Genomic DNA, 27562 nt, shown 5'->3' with positions numbered 1-27562 from the left:
TCTCTTTCTCTCTCTCTCTGTCTCTCTCAAATAAATAAATCTTTTAAAATTTTTTTAAAAATTAAAACATCTATATTGAAGCATATTTGAAAAAATGTATACACATTTAAAGTGTACAGTTTGATCAGTTTTGACACGTATGTACACCTGTAAAATCATCAATACAATCAATATTGTGAACATACCCATCACCTCCCCAAATTTCCTCTCACCTTCTGGTAATCCTTCACCTCACTCCCTCATTTCCAGCCCAACCACTGATCTCTTTCCTCTCACAAAAGATGAATTTGTATCTTCTAGACTTTTACATATTTTTTTTGTATGTTAACACCATTCATTAATACTGCACAGGTAAATTCCAAACCAGGATATAAAAGTATTAGACACTAAGTCTAAGTAATTCTTACATACTCATTCTTTCCTTAAGAAATGTCCAAAACACAGCTTATTTCTAACTATAATCTTCAATCAAAACTTAGCCAGTTGACTTTGGCTTTTGGCCATCATGGGATAAGACGGCAGCTAAATTACAAGAGGATGTTTGTATTGGTTACCTATTGCTGCATAACAAATTATACCACAACTTAGCAGTTTAAATGACAGACATTTAATTCTGAAGGTCAGAAATGCAAGAGTGGCTTTGTTGGGTGATTTTGGCCCAGGTTGTTTCATGATGTTGCAGTCACATGATTGGTGAGGGCTACAATGCTTGACCTCACTAAAAATTCTCTTCCCAAGATGGCTTACTCATATGCCCAGTGGCCAAAGGCCAAATTCCTCACTGATATATTGTCAGAAGGCCTCAGACCCTCATGTTTTGGCCTTTTTCTGGGTTTGTTCAACATAGTGTTGAGCTTCCTGCAGAAAGAATGCTACAAGAGAGAGAATGAGCATGATCAAAATGAAAACTGAATTATGTTGGAAGTCATATACCATTTATTCTCCCAAATTCTGCTGTCACTCAGAACAATCCTGGTTCACTCTGGGAGGGGACTACACACCTGATTTACTGTAGGATCTGGATGTTATTGAGGCCATTTTGAAGGCTAGCTACCAAATATATTTAGGCTATTTAAAATCAAGTTTTAAGACTTGTATAATCAACCCATAAATCCACATTAGCCATTTGCCTAAAATTTATGGGCTGATTACATAAGTCTTACAATTTATTGAATAATAATTTTAAAAGCATTATTTACTTAACACTTTATTACCAGCATTTGAAAGTAACAATACTGCATTTCCTTGAAATGCCCTCTATAGGGGCGCCTGGGTGGTTCATTGGTTGAGCATCTGCCTTTGGCTTAGGGCATGATCCCGGGGTCCTGAGATTGAGTCCCGCATCAGGCTCCCCACAGTGAGTCTGCTTATCCCTCTGCTTATATCTCTGCCTCTGTGTGTCTGTCATGAATAAATAAATAATATCTTAAAAAAAAAAAAAAAAGAAATGTCCTCTATATTGTGGTGCCTGACTGGCTCAGTTGGTAAAAAATGCGACTCTTGATCTTAGGGTCATGGAGTCAAGCTCCACATTGGGGGGTAAAGATTACTTAAAAATAAAACCTTTAATAGATAAATATCTGTATTTTAAGAACTTTCTGTTAAATCTGATAGATTTCATCCTTCAGTGTGTACGTGTTTAGTAGGTATATAAGTATTTATGAGAGTTTCAGAACAAAAGATAACCATCTGTATCAGTTAAACCTTAAGCATATTATAAAAGAATCTGAATCTATTATATGTAGTTTTATTCTCAAAAATTAGGGGATCCCTGGGTGGCGCAGTGGTTTAGCACCTGCCTTTGGCCCAGGGCGCGATCCTGGAGACCCGGGATCGACTCCCACGTCGGGCTCCCAATGCATGGAGCCTGCTTCTCCCTCTGCCTATGTCTCTACCTCTCTCTCTATCTCTGTGTGACTATCATAAAAAAAAAAAAGTTATACTCAAAAATTAATAATAAGGGGGGACACCTCGGTGTTTCAGCAGTTGAGCGTCTGCCTTTGGCTCAGGGCGTGATCCCAGGGTTCTGGGATCGAGTTCCGCATCAGGCTCCTGGTGAGGAGCCTGCTTCTCCCTCTGCCTGTGTCTCTGCCTCTCTGTTTCTGTGCTCTAATGAATAAATAAATAAAATATTTTTTAAAAAAAGAATTAATAAGGGGCACACCCGGGTGGCTCAGTTGGGTAAGCATCAGACTCATGATTTCGGCTCAGGTCAGTCATGATCTCAGGGATCGAGCCTCACTTGGGCTATATGCTGGGCATGCAGCCTGCTTAAAATTCTCTTTCCCTTTCCCTCTGCCCCTCACCCATGCTCATGCACATGTGCATGTTCTCTGTCTCTCTCTCTCTAAATAAAAAAATAAACAATGTTAAGAAAGATCAGCTAATTCAATGTTTATTTTTCACAAGTTCTACTGTAGCAAAAAGTTGTTCTTATGGAGATTGTTATTATTCACACTTCTCAATGCATTTCCAATATTTTAGGTGTAGATGCATTTTTAAAATTCTTCACCAGTGTTGCTTTGAAAACTGGTATGAGGAGACATAAAAAGGAGGATTTGAATGTAAAAATAAATCCCACTTAGAAATTCAGTATACTTTTAAAAGATCATCTAAAGCTAAATTATAGCTTATACTTAAACTCTAATGAAGACTCAAAATATTAATAGATGTTCTCCTATATTACTAGTAATAGAGTATGTGACTCAAAATAAGCCCCCATTGCAAACAATGAAAACTAAATTGAGCACAGCATCAAAAATCTGGCAGTAAAATCACTTTGCCCCACCCTGTAGCACATGCTGTTCCCAAGGAAGAAGCAGTATGTTCTAAGGCTTAAGGTTTGGCAAAGGTTCTCATCATTCTCAGACCTCCTTCAAACTCCCAGATCTGTATTCAATTTCATTATTCTTTTCATACCCCTGCCTTCCCCCATCTGCTCTTGCTGATCACTTTACAAAACATCAGGAATACCTGCACAATTTAATGTAATTTTAATTGCACCCATAACACAGCAGGATATAAAATGAGTTGGTGAACTAGCTTGCCTTTGCTTAGTGAGTTGAAGACTTCTAAGGGTAGTGGGGGCCACTGTATGTTGGCTGACAAAACTCAGTAGCTTAATAAGCTTTGACTGTTCCCTTTCCGAGATAATTCTTTATTTCCCTGATATTTCATGACTTTGTTAAGAGTGCATCAGTCTGACACTGCAAGGCACATTGACCTCTCAGACTCCATCAGGCTCCCTGAGTGTAACTGGCATAGCACCCAGACATGGGCATAGCACATGACAGGGTGCAGGGTCCCAGGTATCTATTCCCAAGAACAATTGTGGAACCTAATTTATTATTTACCTTGAATTTCTTCAAGATAATTTTTAAACGATTATTTATTTATTTATTCATGAGAGACACAGAGGGAGAGCCCGATGTGGGACTTGATCACAGGATTCCTGGATCACACACGGAGCCTAACTGCTGAGGTACCCAGGTATCCCCTTCAGATAAATTTTAATTAAATTAGGAATGTCAGTATTAAGAAGCAAGGTCTTGTTTCCTAAATTTGGTCCTTAAATCAGAATGCTTCCATTCATTACATTAATCAGTATTTATTGAGTTTCCAATAAAGGCCAAGTGACCATGTTCACAGTGGTAAACAGGAAAAGGCAAGGTTTCTACTCTGAGTATAAAATACCTTAGCATTTGACACTGACATAAGGGGGTAAATAAACACACATCAGGTAGTAGTGAGTGTTATGGTCAAAATCAGTTGGAGGGATTTGCCGTTACAGAAGGCATCATTGTGGAAATGACATGTGAACTGAGAGGAAATGCAAAAATTGAGCCAGGAATGTTTGAGGCAGAGAAAATAGAAAGTGCAAAGGAAGGCCCAGAGGCTAGAACAAGCTTGAAATGCTTGAGAAACAGATAGGACAGGATAACCATCACTTAGTGTACAAGATAGGAAGCCTTAGAAAATGGGGTTAAGAGGTAGGCAGGGCCTTGGCATAGCATGTCTTTAAATTTTTAAATTTATTTTCTTTTTTCTCAGTTTAGTAAAATACATAGACCATCTGCCTCTTTGTAACAGAGTAAAATTTCACATTAAAGGACTAGCTGCTGAACATGTCATTGTTTTGGCTACTTATATTTGAAATAACTTAATTTGCTGATGATGTCTCCAGTTTGAGAGATGTAGTATAAATAACATGGAGCTTACAGCCAAGATCATGTAAGGCATTGGTAAGCAAGCAGGAGTAACATATCAATAAGATAGTATCTACACTTTGCCTTAATTGAATACTGCATTTATCTATTAATTTTATGCAAATAGTTGAACTGGAAGCTGTTTTGTTTATAGATTTGTACTCTTATTAGAATGAGATGTGCTGTCCTATATCTAGGCTTAGGAGTGCCTATAGGGTTGCAGATAAGTCTTTGAACGCCAGCTTCTAAATGGTGGACTATCAGTCAAACTAAATGGATTTACTGCAGTTGAAAATGTAAATTGTTGGAATATATATATAGTCATATAAAATATTTTGTTTTTGAGAGAGATGAGACAGAGGGAACACGAGTAGGGGCAGGGGCAAAGGAAGAGGGAGAAACAGGCTCTCCAAGGGAGCTCTACACGCTACAGGGAGCCTGACACAGGGCTTGACTCAGGACTCCAAGTGGGGCTCCATCTCAGAACTCAAGAACATGACTTTCACCAAAGGCAGATTGTTAAGTGATGGAGCTACCCAGGCACCCCAAGGAATATATACTTTTTTAAACTACCGTGAATTAGTTTAAATGCAGTAGATCTGACATTTCTGAGATATTTCAAAGTCTAAGGAAAGAAATTTATCCCTTTATGTTTCTTGAACTAAATTTCTCCTGAAGTGATAAAATTTAAAATCTGATGTTGCAGCAAATTATTCGCTACTTAGTGTCTAAACATTGGGGTTCATTCTTCAGAATTGAGACAACTGACAACCATTCAGTGTATTTGGTCCTTGACTGCTATGTTTTTATCTTTATGATTTCAATATATATAAATATTAGAAGTGAAACTAGCATAGTAAAGTAAATATCCTTTGTGAGTGAAAAAAATAAGCAGTCTGATTTCTCAAGAAAAAACCTAAAATATATTCTTGTTAAGAACTTCTTGTCCTTACCAGCACAAAACAGTATTGAATGCACAAGGAGAGGACTGCCAGGGTGAAATGCCCCTTATGGTACAATCTTGTTGGCAAGCTGACCAACACAGGGTGTAGACTATGAAGGCCCAGGAAGCACAGACCTAAAGTTCAGACAGATTATGAAATTTGAGTCCCAGCTTTACAGAATGATTTCTTTTATGTGTATTTACTTCCAAAATAGCTACTTCTCATTAAGACTCCTTCATTTTCTGTCGTTTGTACCTGTGTTTTAAAGAGGAAGATGTCTTACCTGAGACAAATAGTATTGAATCCAGAATGCCCCTGAGCCAGCATGAAGTTTAGCACATTTAATATATATTTTGTATAAATATAAACATTTATAATATAAATTAAAAGTTAATTTTATAAGTTGAGTTCAGACAAATGAAAATTAACCTATGGAAGGAGAGATATCATATATATACCATTTATATCATATATAAATATGATGTACTGTCAGTGTTGATACAGAAACAGGAGATGTGTATTTTATAGCCTTACTTGCTATTTATTAATTTCATACCTGTTTCATCAACTATGAAATTTGAATAATATCCTGTTAAGTGTTCAGAATAGTAAAGTGTGGATGAACATATATATGTATGTAATTTTCATATGCTTTAGAATTAAATTCATTATATGAGGAGTCCATAAGTACCACAGGCTTATTAGCACAGTGCCTCACAAAATATCAGCATTCAGTATGTTAACTCTCATTGACAGCCAAGTTTTTCCTTTTGTATCCCCAAAAGGTACTTGGACATTTTGCATTCTACTATCTTAATAATATATCAGGACTAGATCAGCTTGAAAATAATTTTTTACCTATGTGCAGTTAGCAATCAGGAAAATAAAAAAGTGGGAGGAGGAGAGAAATACATTTATTTTCCTTTTTTAGGAGATCCCAGATGACAAAAATTTACTTGCCTCTACATTTACTGGCTTTATTCATCTGAACACACAAATATTCCTTCTTTGAAGGCTATTATTTTTGTCTCTAAGGCTCTCTTTGGCTCATATTTGCTTAGTAAGAGGTTAAGAAACTTTTTTCCCTTTAGAGAATGTGTAAATAGGATGGTGTGCTCATGTAGCTTAACACCATAGAATAAGGAAGCACAGCTTCAGGGACTCACTGTGACTTACTTAGCCTGTAGCAGTAGTGATGGAGGAGGTCAGAAGGTGGCTTGCCCTGTCTACTCAGCCCCTGCTGATTGACCTGAATCTGACTTTCCTGGGGTTGATTGCCTTTCCCTTTGCCTTAACCAGTTGCCTCCAGGCCCAGCGGGATCTTGAAAGTAAGACAGAGAATTTCAGGTGAACAAAATTGTTTGGCAAGTATCCTAAGAAACACTCTTGTGTAAGTGGGTGCAGCGTTACTTTTCCAAGTGCTTCGAGTTCCATTGTCACCTAGGTACATTCATATGCCTTAATCCCTGAGAACACTTCAGAGTGTTCATGTGACTTTCAAGTTGGTTTCCTTTTGTCATGGTTGACTAGCTGATGCTGAAAATCCTTTGCAGACAAAGAGAATGGATAACACGTTCTGTCTAGAATCAGAACATAAGAGTAGCCAATGACTTCAATCACTGAGCTTGGGCCAAGAAGTGGAGGATCTCAGCAATTCACCTTTGTTGGGTCCTCAGTGGTCATTTCATTGCTTTATGTGCTTAACATATTTTAATTTACCTCTTGCTTTTCAAGTTGGTCATCGAAATTTGTTTTTAAAGTCTGGTGAACAGACAAGTTCCACAGCTGAATTCCCTTAGTCAGCGTTGAGTCATTATTCTTCTCACTTTTGCAGCCATGTCATCATTGGGATTTGGGATTTGCTGAAACACTTCCCTCCGAACAAAAAGTTTCACAACTTCATGTAGGTTAGCATTTTCATTGTGTCTGATTTTTAGCATGCTCGATTAAGTTTAAATGCTGGTAACCAGTTGAAAGTAACCAAACCAAAGGAACTGGGAATAGTGTCACAGGTTCTTGGAAATCAGTTATGGTTAAAGATTAGAGCAGACTCTGCTGCTGCCTGTCTTTTTTATGTAAACATAAAGTTCAAAGGTCACACATGAATTGGAAAAAAAAGTATTTAGCTTCTGCAAAACTTTTTTCTTTTTTAACTCTTTCTTTAAATAGTTTCCTGATCATACCCTGTTTGCAAAATAAATGAAACAGTTGAACTTCCTGGATGCGGGTTTTAGCAGAAATAACATCAGACAGCGAACTTACTGGCAAATCAATCACAGTATTTTTCACCTGCAGTTGAAGATAGGCTGCTCTGTCCCAGGTCAACCACCAGACCTTGGAGATACTGTTTCTGGCCTTGAGTCTACTTAGGGAACAGATCACTCTCCGTACCTGTCTGAGGTTTTGTTCTCTACTCTATCTGGCCTTCAATAGGTAAACATCCCCTATGTGGCCAAAAGCAACAAAGTTGAGAAAACTTGGCTGAATCTGGAAACCTGTTATTAGTCTGTCTCTTCCCATACCAAGAGCCTACATTCTTGCTTGTTTCCCAGGGTCTAACTTCAGGCCCTGTTCTCTGCTGGCTGTGACCTCAGCACCTCTCTAATACAAGAATTCAGACTTTTGTCTCTCTGCCTCATTTCATCCTCTTTGCACCCTACTACTAATCTTTCCACTGCAGATACTTTTGGTTTCTCCTTTCTTTGAATGGACTTTTAGGTTTCTCCAGGCATGCTCTGCCCACCACCTGTACCTTCCAGATTTTTACTCTCCATCCCTTCCATACCCCTGCCACTTCCTTAATCTTAACTACTTCATTGAGCAGTCTGGTATCAAGAGTGAGCTTCTTGCATTTTAGCCTGTTGGAGTTTGAGCCAGCTAACCTTCTCCATCATCTAATGGACCTCACCAACTTCTACCTGGGGTGATGCCATCAGTTCTTTAGAAGAGGATACGGCTGGGGGCCTGGATGGCTCAGTCAGTTAAGCATCCGAGTCTTGATTCCGGCTCACATGGTGATCTCAGCTCAGTTCTTGATCTTAGGGTCATGAGTTTGAGTTCGAAACAGGGCTCTATGCTGAGTATGGAGCCTACTTGAAAAGAAAAAAAGAGAGAGAGTATGGCTTTGTGCTGATTGATCCTTCTGTTTTCTCTTCTTTGACTGACTATTCCATGTACTTTTTCACACCACAAATTTCATATTGGATAGACAGTATATATAAGAAGAACACACATACTTCTTTTATTTACTATTTGAGTAAAGTTATATCACCTAGTCCCTGTTTTAGATGTCACTCCACCAATCTTGTTTAATCTGTTAACATGGGATAGAGACTCAATGATAAATAGAGTGTAATAAATTTTACTAAACTGGAAGTAATACTTTAGAATGTCTGCTCTTAAACAGGAATATCTCCACTGAGATGAGGATTTAATAGTTCTCTGAAAAGCATTGCTTGGATGCCCAGACTTCTGCATATAGACTACTGCCATTCTTTTCTTTGATCTAAAGCCATGCTTCTCAGACTTTAATGCGAATATGATTTGTATACAAAATAAATAGACAAATATGTACCTTGAACTTTATAGGCAAAATCACCTTTGAAAATCCCTTTTGTTTGGCCCTTCACAGAGGGTTTTTTTTTTTTTAATCATTTGCCAAGATTTAAAAATCAGGAAATTTAAACAGAAATCTATATTTTTACTTCAAAAAAAATTTAAACCTGATAGCACCACTACTTGCATTTCTTTGCAGCAATTATGAACCGGCTGCAGGGAACAGCTGCCTCTTGACATGAGTATGTGCTTGCTGGTTTGACAATTCCTGTCCTGCAGGCCTCACTCACTTACATTGGCTATTGGGCCTTATAGGCATATGCATTTGTGATCCTTGTTTTAAAAGGAGAAGAATTAAAACATACAAAAAATTACAAAGAAAAAAATAATGGTCTTATATTACCACCACCCAGAATAATGTTAGGTTTTGGGAAACTTACTTTCAGGGATCCCCACCCCCCAGCCCCATCCAACAAACACCATTTTCCACCTGCAGAAATTATTAGAATGGGCAGGAGTTAATTTCTCCCCCAGCAAGTCCCCTCATTCTTAAAGATTTTGCTACTTTGTCCCTCAGGAGATGTAACAATTTCAAGTTTGCAAAGTCTAGTCACTTTGGGACAAGAACATTAGACTTCCTCCAAATCAGGGACTTTCCTGGTTCCTAGTTACGGATTCTTTTTGGACACTAGGCCCAAGCAGAAAACATGATTGTCAGTTGATTTCATAGTGGTTTAAATGAGACAAAGGCACAGTTGTAAGTACTTTTAACAGGTTAAATTATGATTATTCATAAATGGGGAACATTTCAAGGCAGTTAGATTTGCCTTAGTTCTGACCTTACCTGTATAGGAAGGTATATTTTTCAGATTCTGGCCAGGTTCAGACCAATGGAAGTAAGTGAATACAGTCAAGTATTCATCTAGACCAAAGTTGAGAAATTCAGCTACCTTCCTCATGTGGTGTGATATCTCTAGCCCCACCTCTATTGCCTTCAAACCTTTGTACCAAAGAGCTCTCCCCTTGGGAATGAGTGTGAACCCATCTGACTTTTGCTCAGACTACTTACATAATTATCAGCTTCTGATTTGTAGTTGCTTTGGATTTTAGCAGTTCAATCATACTCAGAGGATTAGGATGCAAATAGTTTTTTAAATTAGAATTTAGGCTGTTTTGTTTTCTTCCAAGAGATAATTTGATCCAATATATGGCTGTGATATGTAAACAAATGTATGATAAGGATGTAAAATATATTTTCCAAGGAGATAAAGTATAGAGTTCAAAACTTTGGTCTTTAATTAGTGTTCAGCTGATGTCAATATATTCCTTCCTAAACATATGCATTGTCCCAGAAAAATCACAGATTAGATAGAATTCTGTGAAGATAGAATTCAGGAAGCCTCACCATGTCATAGCATGGTTTCTGTGGGAAAGTACACTCTGTGAAACACATATTAGAAAAGAAAACAAGGATGCTGGGAATCTGACTTTCTTATTCAGCCACAACCCTAGAGCGTGGTCTATGTGACAGTCATTTGTGGTGATAGATGCCCACAGAGTCTAGTGTTCTTGTTGTTCACACCTTGCAACTCAGGCTAGAGCCCTCTCCCCTCCACTTTTCCTAGCTCCATGAAGTATATTTGGCACATTTTGGCACCTGCAACCCATCTCTATCCCTATTTCTCTCTCTCTCTCTCCCTCTCTTTCTCTCTCTCTCTCCCCCCCCCCCCCCCCACCATTCTCTTCTGTTTGTTCCCACGTGTGCAGTATTGGTGAACTTCAGAAAGAATGTATTCACTTACAGCAATAGGCCATTTCCGTTTGTCTTTCTGTAACAAATGCTTATTGTTCTTATCTTAAAGATGAATTTGAAAATCCATTGTTTGTCTATAATCAGGTAAATCACCATTGTTATTATTCCCAAATATACATTTCTATAATTCAATGCTAATAGCAAATTCTCCTAAGAGAGGACACAAGATTAAGCAGTGTCTGTACACAGCCCAGTTTCAGTGTTACATGAAATTGCAGGTAACTGGGATTTTGCTTTGAAAACCAGCAGGAAGTCCAGTACAGCCAAGTTAGGGAACAGAGGGGATGGATGGAGAAGTAGAGGGCAGATAATGTAATGTCTGTTTGCTTATGATAAACAGTTTTTGTATCATTCTGAACGTGATAAGTCATTATAAAGTTTTGGCTGCTGGGTGGTGGATGGGTTGTGGTGAATAGTAGGTGGTGGGAACAGTGAACACAAACAATGAAGACAGCTTTGCTAGAGTCCAGGGGAAAGATAGTGATGGCTTGGACTAGGGGGTTGGTAGCCAGGAGAAAAGGTTTCGGGTCGGCACTGAATTTTGAAAGTAAAGCCAACAGGATTTGCTGCTGGATTGGATGTTGCCTGTGCGAGAAAAAGAGGAGTCCAAGAGGACCCCAAATTTCAGTCATGCAGTCTTTACTGATTCCTTGCCTTCTACACATCAGTTATCCAAGTCATTTCCCCCTTTCAGAAATCAACTGTAAGCCCTACTCTATTCCTTACTCACTTCTCATCTTTTCTCTCACCATCTACCTCTGGAAACTTACAGATTATACCTGTTTTGTGAACTTTCTAACAGATTTTGAAATCCTTGATCTTTCATCAAACTCTTCTGATTGACCAAAGACCACACTCTTTCCACATAGTTTATTCAGTTGGGAGGAAGAGTTTCCATAGCTGTTCTGTCCTCAGCCCAGGTACCTATGTTGCCTCCTGGCTACAGTGCTCTACCTTTTAATTGAGAAATACTAGTGCCTCATGTCCATTTATATATTTGCTCTGCATGTTTAATTCCATATTTTAATATGTTCATCCATGTAAGAGTCTGTTTTGATTTTTAACACTTAGAGGGCAATTCCTGCCTTCCTTATACAGTTAGGTTCAGAATAAATATTTTTTAAGTGATGAGAACATTTCAATTCCAATGTAGTGGCTAGTGGCTTGTTTGGTAGGAATTTTAATCACACGTTCAGTATGAATCAGTCTCTTTTCTCCTCACATTTTAAAGTGATGTTGTACCTGGGTTTTTCTGAAGGCAGCACTTTGCTTTCAGTTTTCAAGGACTGGCCTTTGAAAATTCCGTAAACCACACTGAGTTTACAAGCTCTCTGTTATGCCAACATCATACCTTTGCCATTCTACTACGTGCAACACCTATTTCCCAATATTGGAAAGTCACTTTTGTGTTAGAAACTCTTTGAAAAAGGATGGGAAAATCCTTAATTTAGGGGAAAAGTGATATCCCATTTGCTAGTAATAAATCTAGAATTTTCATCAAGCTGACTTTAATAATATGTTTTTATGAACCATGTTTAGCAACGGGAATTAATTTCCTTTGAGTATCACCATGGACTTTTAGAAACCAAGAATGATTTATTTGCTTTGTGCCTAAGATTAACCAAGTTAAGAATGGAAAAATCCTATTAGATCATAAGAGACTGTTCCCTTCCCCACTGCAGGATTATGTGCTACAGTATATTTCCTAATCTTTGTTCTTTTTAATAACATTCTTCCTGTATTCATTTGAAAGTCATTACCCCAAAATATTTCCATGAAATTATGTTGTGCATGATTTCAGATAAATTTCTTATGTTTGTTTTACAATACACACCAAAGTTTATTTTTTTAAATATTGAGCAATATTTATCTCTTTCAAATGAGACAATCATACTAGCTCTCTACAAGTTTAAGTAATAACAGTATTTTCTTGTACTTGAGTAACTTGCACTATAATTTTGGAATAGTGATATTTTGTTTGGAACACACTGTGGACTATGTGTCATTTGTCAGATATACTTTACAAAGATATTAGAATGTGCCCTAAATGGAGAAGGAAGCAAATCAGGGTACATTTTCTTTTTTGGCTTTCTGTTTTTTAGTATATAAAAAAGTCAATAGATTAATGATCCATTGGGACAGGGATAACTCAATAAAGTGGTAGTCCATATTCTCAAGTAGTATAGAAAAGCGCATATAGACTTGCCAAACCTCAGCAAGTGAATACTGCTGTGGTCCATGATTCCTACACAGTGTCCGGTCAGGACTTAATTTGTTCAAAGGTAAGAAGAAAATATAACTAGGAAATAGTGTAAGTTAAATTAATCAGCAAATTAGTTATTAGGTATGTCATTATTTAATACATTAAATGGGGCTACTGTGGACATTTCTTTTTCAACCTAATGGTGTGTGTGCTTTGAATTATTCTCAAAGATAGTGTGAAAATCTATCTTTAAAAAAACCAAATAGCTAAGTTGAGAAACAAAAGAATAAGCCTGAATGTCCTGTATCACTTAAGTTGAATTTGCATATTATCTTAGTAACAGCCTGCAATTAAATAATCATCTAAATCAATAAATTTACTTTTTCCCACCAAACCACATAAAATCTACTAACTTGCTACTTAAAAATTGGCTATGGCTCCTCAGTGCTTCCAAGATGAAGTCTAAACTCTAGCACAGTAGATGCTTCAACACCAAGCCATGGTCTCCTCTTCCATCCCTTCTCTTTTTCACATCTCCCACTTGCCCTTCACCCAAATTCCAGTGATCTCACATCTTTACTGCTATGGATTCTGCTGACAGCTACAGCTTCTTCCCTTTCTTTGCCTGGTGAATCACTATGCATTCTCCATTGCCCAACATCAAATGGCTGGGCAGTTTTTCTCAGCTTGACTTCGTGGCCGTGAAATATTTTATATTCTCTGGGTTTTTCTAAGGCTGAGATGATGTTTTTTTCATCTCTGTATCCCTCTCTTCATCTAGTACCTGCCTCACTGTCTGCTGACTATTTGATAGCAGGGATATCGAAGGTATTTCTGGAGTTTGTCAATAAATGAATGAATGAATGTTACAGTAGTCCATCCATGGGTGGATACTAATCAATGCTTTAATGAGTAGTATACAATGTTTTCTATTCTGGTTCTTCACATTTCACACAAGTGAATAAATCTAGACCAATTGTATTTTGGTACAGAAACCATTTTTCTTATTTGCTTACCTTTACTTTGAATTCAGCAGCAGAATTTTATTATAATTATCTTAGGAAGTTACCTGATCTCACACAATTATATACTAAATATTGTGCGCTTTTGCCCTTCTCTGCATTTGTTTGGGTAAAGAAGGATATCGTAGCATTCAAGGAGCTCTCAGAAACACTTGAGAAACACTCTACTAAAAATCAAAGTATAACATGAATCCGAAGCTCTTTGGGTATTTGGAATCTCTTTGGGGAAGCTAAACAGAGAAAAAAAAATGAAATGAGGGGATAAAAAAAACAGGGCTGTACACAGTTGTGTTAAAATGCTCGAGGATGAAATAATTGCTATAGACATTCAGAGAGTGATGTGTTGAGATGGATAAAAAAAGATTAAGGGAGAGGGTGGCATATGAGTGTGATTTTAAGGGTGAATGGGGGCAGAGTGCTGCAGGAGGTTAGGAGCATCATAGCAGAGGTACAGGCTCTGGAGAATATTTCCTTGATCCCCCTTCCTTACTTTACCTTTACTCCAGACACCCCAGTTTGCCTGCTGCTATGCACAGGATCACACTAGCCAAGTTCTGGGAAAGGATCCAGTAGGAAACATGCAAGAAACTTCCTGGCCATAACAAAATTGCTTCAGTATCAGATTGCTTTGTTGCTTGGGCCTCACATCTGTTTCCTTGTCCTTTCACCAACCCCTGTGCTGGTTAAAGTGGATCTCCTGATTCCTGCCTCCTTGACCTTGTTACCATTCCAGAAGCCTTGCCATTGTGCCTTGGGGTTCTCATCTGCCTGCCTGATTTTTTTTAACCTTTAGTTTCTGAGCTCCTATGACCTGTATGTTCTAATTTCTGCCTAGCTGAGGTTCCTGACTTGTTATTCTCACTCATATCCTTTGCTTGTAAGGGTAGCTGGTTTACCATCTATTTGGTCGCTGACCTCTAGTTTTCAGTATAGTTGGCTTACTAACTTTTTGCGTAGACTGCATTTCCAACCAGAAAATATTGTAGTCTCAGTTTCCTGCCCTGCATCTTGTTCTGTCATAACAATCAGCTCACTTACCATGAGTGATTCATTTATGGGAATACTGAAAAAATAGGATAAATCTGTGAAGGGATTTCCTAGATAGGTTGAAGTTTTTATTTCAGGCTTGGTGCCAGTCATTTTTGAAATGGGGAGTTTGCACTTCAAAAATATGCAGGATGATTTATTGGGTTGGAAAGAAATTATTACAATGACCAGTTCAATGTGTTTTATCTTAAAATTTTAAAAAGAAATACAGTTATTTAAAATGCAAAAAACTGAAAGATATAAATATTTAAAGTAAAAATAAATAAATCCTACAAATATTTCCATTATAGGTTGACCCACATTACTCTGTATGCCAGATGCTCACATATCAAATGTGGCAACAGGTTTGTGGAGGGAGGTGTCTGAACTCCACATCTTTTAAGAGCTGACAGTGGAGTCCTGACCTGTTTATTCACTTTCATCATATTTAAGGAATTGCATTTTATGTGTGCCTAGATTTACAGATTGTGTTTTTAGCTTTAACCAGAACAGTGCCCAAAAAATGATCAAGTGCCTGAAAAATATTCTGGCCTACAGCCTACAGATTGAAGGTACTTACTGCATGTGATACAACCACATTTACAGATCTTAGGCAGCTGAGAGCTAGTACTCCTAATATAAACTCTTCCTTAACTACACTTAGAGCAAAAATAAATGGTATTTTAAGCAATTATAATAGAAATTCCACCAACAAATATTGGTAATTTCCAAGAAGACTATTTGAAAGGTAGATACATATAAATATCTTTTATTGAAAAACCTCACTCTATGTATGTATTTTACTTTGAGATAATAAGCACCGTGAGCATGGTATTATTTAAAAATAGTGTTTATTTCACTTTTAGACTTAACCTGTAAAATTTCTACTTTTGCTCATGTTTAGTTATATATTCTGAGAATAAATATATATATATATTACATATAAATAATATCTGTATTTTGAGTATATGATCAAAAAATCTTTGGTGATTAGGGTTGTTGACTGCTCATCTGATTGAAAATGTTTGGGGGATCACAGGCACTCGCAGTGGGGGCTGGTTTCAATCTGGGAGTGACTAGATGAATTTAGACTTCTCTGAAGTTTATTCTAAAGAAGTTAAATATGGAATACCATTTATTAAATCACTAGGTTCTCATTTGAAATCATAACAGAATAAATTTTTAGGAAAGAATTCTCTTCTGCTAGAAAATTAAATTGTATACCATTTCCCTAAATATAGCATAAGTGTATATAAACTAATTTTGAGGAAGTAGACACACACACACACACACACACACACACACACACACAGAGACACCTACATATATATACACCATTGAGTTTTGCTCTAAGTGTAGTAAAGAAAAAGTTCCTCTTTAAAGTGTCACCTATGACATGTGATTGCATCATGAGAAGTACCTTCAATCTGCGAGTTCTTTGCAAGAATCTTTTTAAAGATGTATACATGTTTTCCTTGCTATCCAAAAATTCACTTTATGCCACTTTGCTTTTACAAAAGACCTATACTAGTAGCTGTTTGGACTAACCAAAAGAAATCTGAAGAGGATTTCACTGTTACAAAACGGTAACTACCTCTTTGCTTTACTCCATTTTAGCTTATGCAAGGCTCAACAGGAACGCTCTACTTTTAGATAGGAGGACAAACTTGCATATATATACTTTTATATATATAAAACTTTTTGTTTAAATTCAATTTTGTTAACGTATAGTGTATACACACACAAACACGTTTATATATACACAGAGAGACATGCACACACATATACTTTTCACAGTTCTTATATTTAATGCCAAGAAACTGCCTTTGACCAAAAATCTAATTTTTTATCAAGAGTTGGATGCTTAACCGACTGAGCCACCCAGGCATCCTGGGAATATATTCTTTGATAGCAGTGATGGCAAGTTCTTTTGTCAGTGTTCTCTATTCCTATTACAATTCTCATCAGGTATTTGAACTTTGCAACTCATAAGAAACAAGATGACATTAACCTAGTATGAGATGGTCCTTATATTAACTAAGTACTAGCCATACATTTTTTAAAGATTTTTATTTAAATTCAAGCTAGTTAACCATACAGTGTAATATTCATTTCAGGTGTACAGTACATGTTTCAACACTTTTATACAGCACCCTCTGCCCATCACAAATGCACTCCTTAATCCCCATCACCTTTTTTCACCCATCCCCCTACCCACCTCCCCTCTGATAACCATCAGTGTGTTCTCTAATGTTAATAGAGTCTGTTTCTTGGAATACCTGAGTGGCTCAATTGGTTAAGTATCTGACTCTTGATCTCAACTCAGGTCTTGATCTCAGGATCATGAGTTCATGCCCCATGTTGGGGTCCATGCTGGGTATAGAGACTAAAAATAGTCTTTTCTTGGTTTACCTTTTTTTCCCCTTTGCTCACTTTTGGATTTTTTTTTTAATATATGAGTTGAGCCTGTTTGACCCTATGCTTATTATATTTACTGTGTATATGATGCTACATTCACTGCATGTTTTTCACTATGTGATTTATTGCCTTTACTATTGTTTCTTTGAGCATTGAGGGAGATTTCCATCTTTATTCTAGTGATTATCTTTGTACTATTACTTCTTTTAAAAAAAACTTTTTGTTTAAATTCATTTTTGTTAACATATAGTGTATTATTAGTTTCAGGGGTAGAATTTAGTGATTCATCAGTTGTATATAATACCCAGCGCCCATTATAAGTGCCCTCCTTAATACCCATCACCCAATTACCCTATCCGCCAGCCACCTCCCCTCCAGTAGCCCTGTTTGTTTCCTATAATAAGAGTCTGTTATGGTTTGCTTTTCTCTCTGTTTTTATCTTGTTTTATTTTTCCTTTCTTTCCCCTATGTTCATCTGTTTTGTTTCTTAAATTCCACACATGAGTGAAATCATTATATTTGTCTTTCTCTGACTGATTTATTTGGCTTAGCACAATACCCTCTAGTTCTATCCATATCATTGCAAATGGCAAGATTTCATTCTTCTTGATGGCTGAATAATATTACATTATACACACAAACACACACACACACACACACATACACACACACACACCCCACATCTCCTTTATCCATTCTTTTGTTGATGGACATCTGGGCTCTTTCTCTAGTTTGGCTCTTGTGGACATTGCTGCTTTAAACATTAAAGTACATGTGCCCCAATCACTATTTTTGTATCTTTTGGGTAAATACCTAGTAGTGCAATTCCTGGGTCATAGGGTAGTTCTATTTTTAATTTTTTGAAAAATCTCCATATTGTTTTTCAGAGCAGCTGCACCAGTTTGCATTCCCACCAACAATGTAATAGGGTTTCCCTTTCTCTGCATCCTCGCCAACCTCTGTTGTTTCATGAGTTGTTAATTTTAGCCATTCTGACTGGTGTGACGTGGCATCTCATGGTTTTAATTTATATTTCCCTGATGCTGAGTGATATTGAGCATTTTTTCATGTGTCTATTAGCCATTTGCATTTCTTCTTTGGAGAAATGTCTGTTCATGTCTTTTGCCCATTTCTTGATTGGACTTTTTGGTTTTTTGGGTGTTGAGTTTGATAAGTTCTAAATAGATTTTGGATACTAGCCCTTTATCTTCTATGTCATTTGCAAATATCTTCTCCCATTCCATAGGCTGACTTTTAGTTTTGTTGATTGTTTCCTTTGCTGTGCAAAAGCTTTTTATCCTGACAAAGTCCCAGTAGTTCATTTTTGCTTTTGTTTCCCTTGCCTTTGGAGAGACATGTTTAAGCAAGAAGGTGCTGTGGCCAAGGTCAGAGAGGTTGCTGAGTACTGGCCATATATTATTTAATATTGAAAAATAGAGTTCCAATTAATGTGTTTTCTGTCCATTCTACAAATAAACCTAGAAAACCTTAAGGATCTATAGTAGAGAACTGTGACATCTTAAACACATTGAATGAGTTTACCAAGGAAGGTAAATTCTATTAAATCAGAGTGGCTCTATTTTTAAGTGAAGTTCTTCAGGAAAAAGGGATAGGTAGCATAATGAGAATTCTATTTTTAATTTATATCACTTTCATATATTGACAATGGTATGACTCCTTTAGACAGACAACTAGACATTTAGCTTTTGAACTCTTTCATAGTCTGTAAACATTAGGATGTACCAGTTTGTGTCTTAATCCAAACATTCCCATCAAGGACTCATGTGCTGAATCCATGATCAGTTACCTCTATTTACTCAAAACCTATTAAAAGGTCTTATTTGGATTTGTTCTCTTAATATCATTTTATATATGGTTTACCTAAGAGAATAAAGCTTATATTTGCTCATGGTAATTTTTATTAATATAAACAATATAAAATGAATCACTCAAAAGCTGACTTTGAGACTTGTCATATGTTATATTAGGATTTTGATATTACACACAAAATATATAATGTCTATCCCCTTTATTTATGTATTTATTTTGGCCTCAGTCTTCTTAGAGCTTTCTGAGGCTCCAAAAGAGTCTAAATTTTTGGAATCAGAAACAATGTCATATACTTTTTTCCCTTGTCCTGTCAGGAAGTAATTAAAATGGAAAGCTTCCAAATCTCCTCCAAAAAGTGTCTTCCAGTAGCTTAGGCTGAGAACCCCTATGCATAAGAGGACAGTTCAAAGTGTCCTGTTGATTGGCCCCATAATGGTCAGATTGCTGAGTGTACGGTGCTTCCAATCTGCCTGGGTTCAGATTTTGGCTCTGTCAATTCTGAACTGCATGATGGTAGCAGTTGACTTACTGAACCAATCTCAAGGAATTGTTATGAGCATAAAATGCAAAAAAGTATATGAATGCCCTAATGAGGTACCTGAAGCATGGTAAATACTTCATAAATAAAAACTGTTAATTTTGTCATTATGATTATGGAGAAGAGAGAATCTTGTATAACAGATGCGTATATGGAGAAGAGAGAATTTTGTATAACAGGTGTTTAAAGAGATAATTAGACTCTCAAGACTACTGGAAAAAAAAAAAAACAGCAAGCTTGTTGTAAGTGCTAATACCAGGTGATTTTATAATGAAGGAGGGGGGAGGAAAGGAAGAAGGGAAGCAGGTGAATAGGAGGATTTGAGTCAACTTGAGGCCTGAGTAGCCTTTATGATTTTAAGTAACAGTACCAAGCATTTTTCTTGAGGCCTCCCAAGCATTTTTCTTGAGGCCTCCCACTGAACATTATCTTTTGCTCAAGGTTAATTAAGTCTGTATTGTCCATATTTATTTTTGTATAGCAGACATTTGGGACTTTGACGTCCCAAATGAAACATTTTCATTCCCTATAACTTTCAGGTTTATGCTGTATGAAAAACAAGACTAGATAAATAGAATAAGTCTTGAAGAAACTATTTTCTGTATTGAATGAAATAAGAAAAATTGTTCAGAGCAAACCCTAAAATTGAAAGAAGCCCATTCCTATGTTTGATGAAGAGAATTGGAATATTTATAAAGGTTAGAAGCACATATTAAGAGTTTATAGGCACTGTTCACTTTAATATATATTAACTTGTTTAATCCTCGTGGTGACCCTCTGAGTAAGTAGTTATTGCCATTTTACAGATAAAGACATTGAGGCACCAAGAATGTAACTTTCCTGGGGTCAAACATCTATTAAATCACTTAGTAGCTAGTTCTGCTCCAGAGCTCATGCCTAAACTTGTGTCCTGTCAACTCTCTTAACTCCATCTTATTCTGTGTTCTGCATGTATTTCTGATGATTAAAAGACTCCATGTAAAAATGCTGTGCCACACTTAACCAGGAGTTTGTGTTTGGGGGTAGATAATTGGGCCCCAGGCAAGTCATGTGCATCATAGACCGCAGAAATGAAGGCCCAGTGCCTTCTCAGTAATCAGTTATTACTGAAGCAGGGTGGAGGTAATCTCTGTATTTATTCAGGTCCAATTTTGGAATGGAAGTGTCTTCTCTCTCAGGAACAGCAATTACACCAGTAATCAGAGAATCCGTGCTCTTATGAATTTCACTCATACCCAAAGCATAAACCTAAATTTGTAGACTCTTTTTTACTACATTATCCTGTTATATCAATATTTACCATTTTCTTAGAATTCTTATTTTTATGATTTTGGTGGAAGTTATCCAAGTACTTAGGTCTAAGAGAAAATTTTCTTTGGAAAAATGGTAGCATAAAAATAAATTTAGAAATACTGATTAGCATACATATGAAATTGTAAAATGCCCTCAGTAGGATTAGGATTACAATAAAATTTTAAGAAGTGTCATCAAATTTTATTTTTTCTCAATTGCAGGAAATTGAAATTTGATGAGGAAACCTAGATAACCTCCATTTGGAATTGTTCAGTTCTGTGCCTTCTAAACCACATTTATCACAATTCATGTATCTCTTCCCATGGCAAAGGAGTTTTCAAAATATAATCACAGGGGCGCCTCGGTGGTTCAGTTAGTTAAGCATCTGTCTTCAGCTAACATCATGATCCCAGGGTCCTGGGATTGAGTCCCACATCAGGGCTCCCTGCTCAGCAGGGTGGGAAGCCTGCTTCTACCTCACTCTCTGACTTCCCCCACTCATGTGTGCATGTGCTTTCTCTTTCTCTCTCTCTCTGTCAAATAAAGAAATAAATAAAATTTTAAAACAATAAATAAAATATAAAATATTATATATATAAATATTATGTATATGTGTGTGTGTTATATATATATATATATAAAATCACAGAGAGTTTCCTATCTATAAAACTCATTCTGAGAAGAGTTCCATGTAAGTGTCAACAGGAAAAATGAATCAAAAGGCACTTTCAGGATACATATGTTTATTTTATTTGAAAATATTTAAAGTCTGTTGTTCATAGATACATGATACATGATACTTTTGTCATGCCTCAACATCATGAATCTTTATAGGTGAATATCATGCTATAGGGTTTTGCCACTGTGGTGTGAGCTTTGAAGATTTTTTTTTAAGATTTTATTTATTTATTCATGAGAGACACAGAGAGGCAGAGACATAGGCAGAGAGGGAAGCAGGCTTACTGCCGGAGCCCAATGCAGAACTTGATCCCAGGACCCCGGGATCATGACTTGAGCCAAAGGCAGGCACTCAACCACTGAGCCACCCAAGTGCCCCTGAGTTTTGAAAATGTAATAAGATCCTCTTAGCATGGTAACTTTAACAGTGAAAATCTAACCCTTTGTTCAGTAGAGGATGGGACTATCTTCATGGATCCAGGGTTAGCTGAATACCACTAACCTTCAGTGAGGCTTTATTTTTTTTTAAAGATTTTATTTATTTATTCATGAGAGACACTCACAGAAAGAGAGAGGCAGAGACCCAGGCAGAGGGAGAAGCAGGCTCCACGCAAGGAGCCTGATGTGGGACTCGATCCCGGGTCTCCAGGATCACACCCCAGGCTGCAGGCGGCGCTAAACCGCTGCGCCACCCGGGCTGCCCTCAGTGAGGCTTTAAATTGTGCCAACTATTGCGCTAAACCCTTCTTGTCTCATTTAATCCTCACAACATATCTATAGTGAGCTACTCTTACTGTCCCTATTTTAAAAATGATAAACCTGAGGCCCAGAGAGTTTATTTAGCTTGTCTAACTAAGGTCACCAAATATTAGGTAGGGATAAACTGCTTGGCCTTAATTCTGGACCAGAGAATTTGGATATTATGTTCAGTGAAGCATAAGTATTACAAGTGTATTCCTAAAAATTATGTAAGTAAAATTTTTGTAAAAATGTGATTACTATATCTAATAATTAATCTTTAATAAAAGAAATATCTCTCCTGTTTCTTATTGATTTTCACTTACCAGCAGCTTCCAGATCCGGTTTCATTAAGTTTGTAGGTCAAGTGGTTAATAATCTTTTAACAGACTTTTAAATCTACAACTAAGTTTATTTATTAACAGTAACAAAACTAAAACAGCCTCTTTTTCAAGAAACCTTTTCTAATTAATAGTAGTCATGTGATTATGATGTTTTGATTACTTTTAAGATCTCCTAAGAGATGAATTCTCTAAGTGAATATTGGAACATTTGTGAACAGAGATTTTATCGTCTCTGCCTGTGTGCTTCCCTCAAAACTGGATAAGTTGTGATGTTTGTAATTTTTTTCTTTTTCTTTAATTTTGAGAAATTTAAGCATATAAACTTTCTTTTTAATATTCATTATTATTAATTTGTGTGGGGATTATTATCTAGAAAATACTAACTTGTCAAAATAGCACTCTTAAAGTAATCTTAGGAAAGGTAATATATTCAGATGTAGTTTAAGGTAACTTATTTTTAATGATTTGCTATAGGGTATTATTTATCACTTTAAGACAATAAAAATTAAAAATAATCAGTATTCTGCTTTAAAAGCACCTTGATGTTAAAATAATTACTTTAAAGCTTGTTGTGTTGAGTGACTATGGAGTTTGGCTTAAGAATTCAGAGGTTGTTTAGTTCCCCTGACTTTAGTATTACATATTAATCTCTGTGGCCTTTGCTCTGAAATCTGGGGAAGAACCACATGAACTGAGCATGATGAGGTCCATGACCTTGTTTGTTTGTTTTTCCATTGTGTCTGAAGGCTAAACTCTTTTAGAAACGCAAAAGCACTCTGCAAAAGTGGACATTGACTGTGAGATTGGTAGAGAAGGGGGTGGGAGCGAAGTAAAAAAAAAAAAATACACATGGAGTTCTAAAATTAGCCACTGTTATCAATGCACTTCCCCTGAGGGGCTGCTGGCTCTCCTGTGGTTGGGAGGACTCTCCTCCACTTCCACTGGGATGCACTGAGGAGGATCCTAGCCTCCTGGTCACAGGCTCTGCCCTTATATAATGTACTACATGGTTGTGCTTCATCCTCAGAAAAATTACCAAAATTAACTTCAAAAGAGCAGATCGCTGTATTTTACTTATTATTATACACATAACTAACAGGCCAGCATTCCATAATTCATATGTGTAAACATTTAGACTGTAATGATGAGGCGTTTGGCCATACTTAGCATTATTTGTTGATACTTTCAAGCCCTTAAACATTTTTGATCCTCTTATATTTGGGGTGACAGGTTGTGGTTTAGATAGGTATGGGCAGAAACTTTTGACCTTTTCATAGCATTTCCAGAATATCTTCTTAGGGTGTGGACCAGCACCAGGGCCTGGAGAATTGGAAATTTGCCGGGGGTGTTTGGATGTTTTATGCCTTTGGCCTCCCAATGACTATTTAGTAGAGCCACTTTATTATATTTTTATGGGATTTCTTCTAGAATCCCATGCCAGTGAGTTAATTGAAAGTAATGATTATATTTAACAAGGCAATGACAGTTTTTAAAAACATGGATTTAATACAATAAATTTTCATTTGCAGTGGCACTTTAATAACTATGTCATTTAAAACATTAAAAATATGAAGATACTTTCAAGGCATCTGGATGGCTCATTTGGTTGAGCATCCCACTCTTGGTTTTCAGCTTAGGTCATGATCTCAGGGTCGTGAGATTGAGTCCTGCCTGGGGCTCCTGCATTCAGTGGGGAGTCTGCTTGAGATTCTCTCCTCTGCCCCTCCCCGCTCCTCCCACTTGAACGCACTCTCTCAAATAAATAAGTATTTTTTTTAAATGAAGGCATTTTGCAATTGATAGCATCATTATACTAAATAAAATCTAAAGGAAATGTAAATTTTCAACCATCCCACTACCAACAGATAAATCGATTAGTCCTCTTTGTGGTGGAGCCTGAGCACTTGAATTTTTGGGAAACTCTGCAGGTGATCTCATGTGCACTCCAGGTGAAGAATCAATGTTTAAAAAAAAAAAAGAATCAATGTTTTATATATTTTCAACCACAGTGTATATGTTATTTTATGTTCTGTTTATATATTCTGTTTTACTTAATGTTATATCAGATACTTTCAGTGCTCTTTCATAGTCTTTAAAATGTTTGTTAGAATGTATATTGATGTAATTTTTTGAATCGTTCTTATTAACATTGCTTTTTAAGTCAGTAAGAGACAATGATGCATTATCATTTAGTTTTTATTAGATCGTTTACTGGCCAAATCAAAGAGAATGAACAAACCTTGCTGTTCATTACTGCCACATTGCTTTCATAAGGGATGTGGCAATCACAATACTATCAGCAGTGAGTGCTTATTTCAGCACAACTTTCCTGGAATTGGGAATTATCATTTACTGAACGTGTTTTAAATCCCCATCATTTTCAGGGCTCCCGAAATAAGAAGGGAAAATACCACAAAGAGCTACATTCATAAATAAAGCCATGGGTAATTCCCTGGAAGTAGGGGGATATAAATAGTGCTGTATCTTTAATCAAATAGATACCAGTAGGTTACTCACATTTAAAAGTGACTTTCCAAATCATTATCATCAAAATTTGTAAAATATAAATTAGCTACCATAACCAAGAATGGATAATAATTAACTACCATGACTTATGCCAACCATATGTTAGCAGTCAGAATATTCAAAATGAGTAAACAAGACTTCGGTGAATCAAAACAAAATGAACAGATATAACCTGCTTCACATAATTAAGGTTTATACCATGCACTGAATCTGACACACTGCTGAAGAAAAGATTTCAAACCTGACAATCTCTGTAATTAAGTGGACAAACTTCTTTCCTTAGAAGCATAAATCAGCCAGAGTCTCATTTTATGTTGTCTATTACCCCCTTGGCTATAGGAAACATGCTTTCAAGCAGAAAGTAGGCAGTTGGCTAATAATCACCTTAAAAATGCAGACATTCAGAGAACATCTCTAAACTTTGGAATTGCACTCCTCCTCTTCCTCTTCCTCACCCTCCGTCATTTTTATCATCATCATCATTTTGTAAAAGAAGCATTTGTAAAGTAGTAACTATGCTGAGTAGTACTTTTTCTTTTTTGATTTAATCTTTATCATTGCTCTTAGGTGTTTCACTGCTCCGTTTTTTATTTTATTTATTTTTTAAATTTTTATTTATTTATGATAGTCACAGAGAGAGAGAGAGAGAGAGAGAGGCAGAGACAAAGGCAGAGGGAGAAGCAGGCTCCATGCACCGGGAGCCCGACATGGGATTCGATCCTGGGTCTCCAGGATCACGCCCTGGGCCAGAGGCAGGCGCTAAACCGCTGCGCCACCCAGGGATCCCTGCTCCGTTTTTTAGATGAGGAAGCTGAATTGGGAGGATAGAACACTCAATTCAATGTTGTGCAACCAGTAATAGCAGAAGCTGAAATTTGACTGAAGTAGGGCAAATCCCAGTGTCTATCTTTCCAACCATTGCAATCAAACATGTAAGTGGATTTTCTGAGACTGGCTCTCACAGATGGTGTGTGGTTTTGTGCTGGATCAGCCCAGTCCAATGGTCGTGGAAGGTGCTAATTTTTGGAGGACATAGCCCCAGAGTTTTGAATCAACTCTGGTTCTAATGATCCACCAGAAGACTTTCTTGACTTTCAAAATGCCAGTAGTGGTTTTATGACAGGAGATGTCTACTAGACTGGACAAAGATCCAGAAAGAAAATAATCTAAACATCTCTTTCCCAGAGACCTTTTTTTTTTTTTTTTTTGAGACTGGTTCTCTTATTGACATCCACATCACTAGGTTTTAATCTTTGGGCTACTTTCAGCGATTTTATCTTTTGCATCTTACATGTCCATGAGTCACTGAATTCATTTGAGAGGTAGTTACAAAGATTAGTGGAAAGCCTATTTTGAAAGTAGCTATATCTGAGTTTGAAATCCAGCCCCACTACTTACTATTTTTATAACTTCCATCAGCTAAGTTACTTAATGTCTCTGTCCCTAGATTTTTTTGGTCCTTAAAATGTATGTAACAGTAACAGTTTGCAATATTGTTACAAAGATTAAGAAACAACTCGAGTTTGAAAAATGAAAGTTCTTGTTCAAAGTAATCTTTTTCCTTGCTAAAATGTACTACAATTATTGAATGTATTTATCTGTGATTCAGGTGAGGTTTAGTTTAAGCTTTGAGTATAGTCCCCTTTAGGAAATAGATAAAGAATGCCTGGGTGGTTCAGTCAGTTAAGCATTTGCCTTCGGCCCAGGTCATAATCTGAGGGTCCTGGGATCGAGCCCCACATCAGACTCCTTGCTCAGAGAGGAATCTGCTCCTCCCTCTGCCCCTCTCCTTGCTCTCCTGCCTCTTCCTCAAAGTTTTGAAACAAAGGAAATAGCTTGATAGAATAAATATAAATATTTTGAAAGAAATATTTTGCAATATCTTTTGAAAATAGTTTGTTGGCTTCTTGAATAAAAAGGATTCTTTTTAGGGCACCTGGGTGGCTCAGTCAGGTAAATATCAGACTCTTGATTTTGGCTTAGGTCATGGTCTCGAGGTCATGAGATCGAGCCCCAAGTAGCACTCCATGCTTAGCAGGGAATCTGCTTCTCTCTTTCTCCAAAATAAATAAATAAATCTTTTTTTAAAAGAGAAAAGAAAAAAAAAAAGATCCTTTTTTCTTTCGAGTCAGTTTAACTTCTCATTATTCTAAATTCAGCTGCCCCCTAGAATTTACATAATTTTATCAGATATGACTTATTTTAATATGTAAATTGGGAATGATGAACATTTTATAGTTTATTTCTCTAATGAGCTAAGCTAATCAAGAAATTTATGTTTTGTTAGATGAATTGGAGAAGTTATAATCTCATTATTATCTTTTCCTCTAATTATTGCAGAAAACTGTTTTTTCTCATTATAAAACAATTAGAAGCAATTATAAGTTTTTAATAAAGTGAATAATTCAACAGAAATTGTGTAGTTAATA

At 36.6% G+C, this 27562-nt stretch overlaps 1 protein-coding gene and 1 long non-coding RNA gene across 2 annotated transcripts in view; one reads left to right on the top strand and one right to left on the bottom strand.

Moving 5' to 3' along the window:
• The window catches only part of ADGRV1 (adhesion G protein-coupled receptor V1), a 518581-nt gene that overhangs the window by 268769 nt on the left and 222250 nt on the right, over positions 1-27562 (top strand). The gene's annotated exons all lie outside the window — the stretch shown is intronic.
• Positions 6042-27562, bottom strand: part of LOC119871126 — a 29839-nt gene continuing 8318 nt past the window's right edge. The window contains exon 3 of the long non-coding RNA XR_005356733.1: positions 6042-8241. This is a non-coding gene — a long non-coding RNA (uncharacterized LOC119871126). The remainder of the gene's footprint in view (positions 8242-27562) is intronic.

The sequence above is a fragment of the Canis lupus genome, chromosome 3 (assembly GCF_011100685.1).
Source record: "Canis lupus familiaris isolate Mischka breed German Shepherd chromosome 3, alternate assembly UU_Cfam_GSD_1.0, whole genome shotgun sequence".
Taxonomy (NCBI): domain Eukaryota; kingdom Metazoa; phylum Chordata; class Mammalia; order Carnivora; family Canidae; genus Canis; species Canis lupus.
This window is presented reverse-complemented; position numbering and strand designations above follow the sequence as displayed.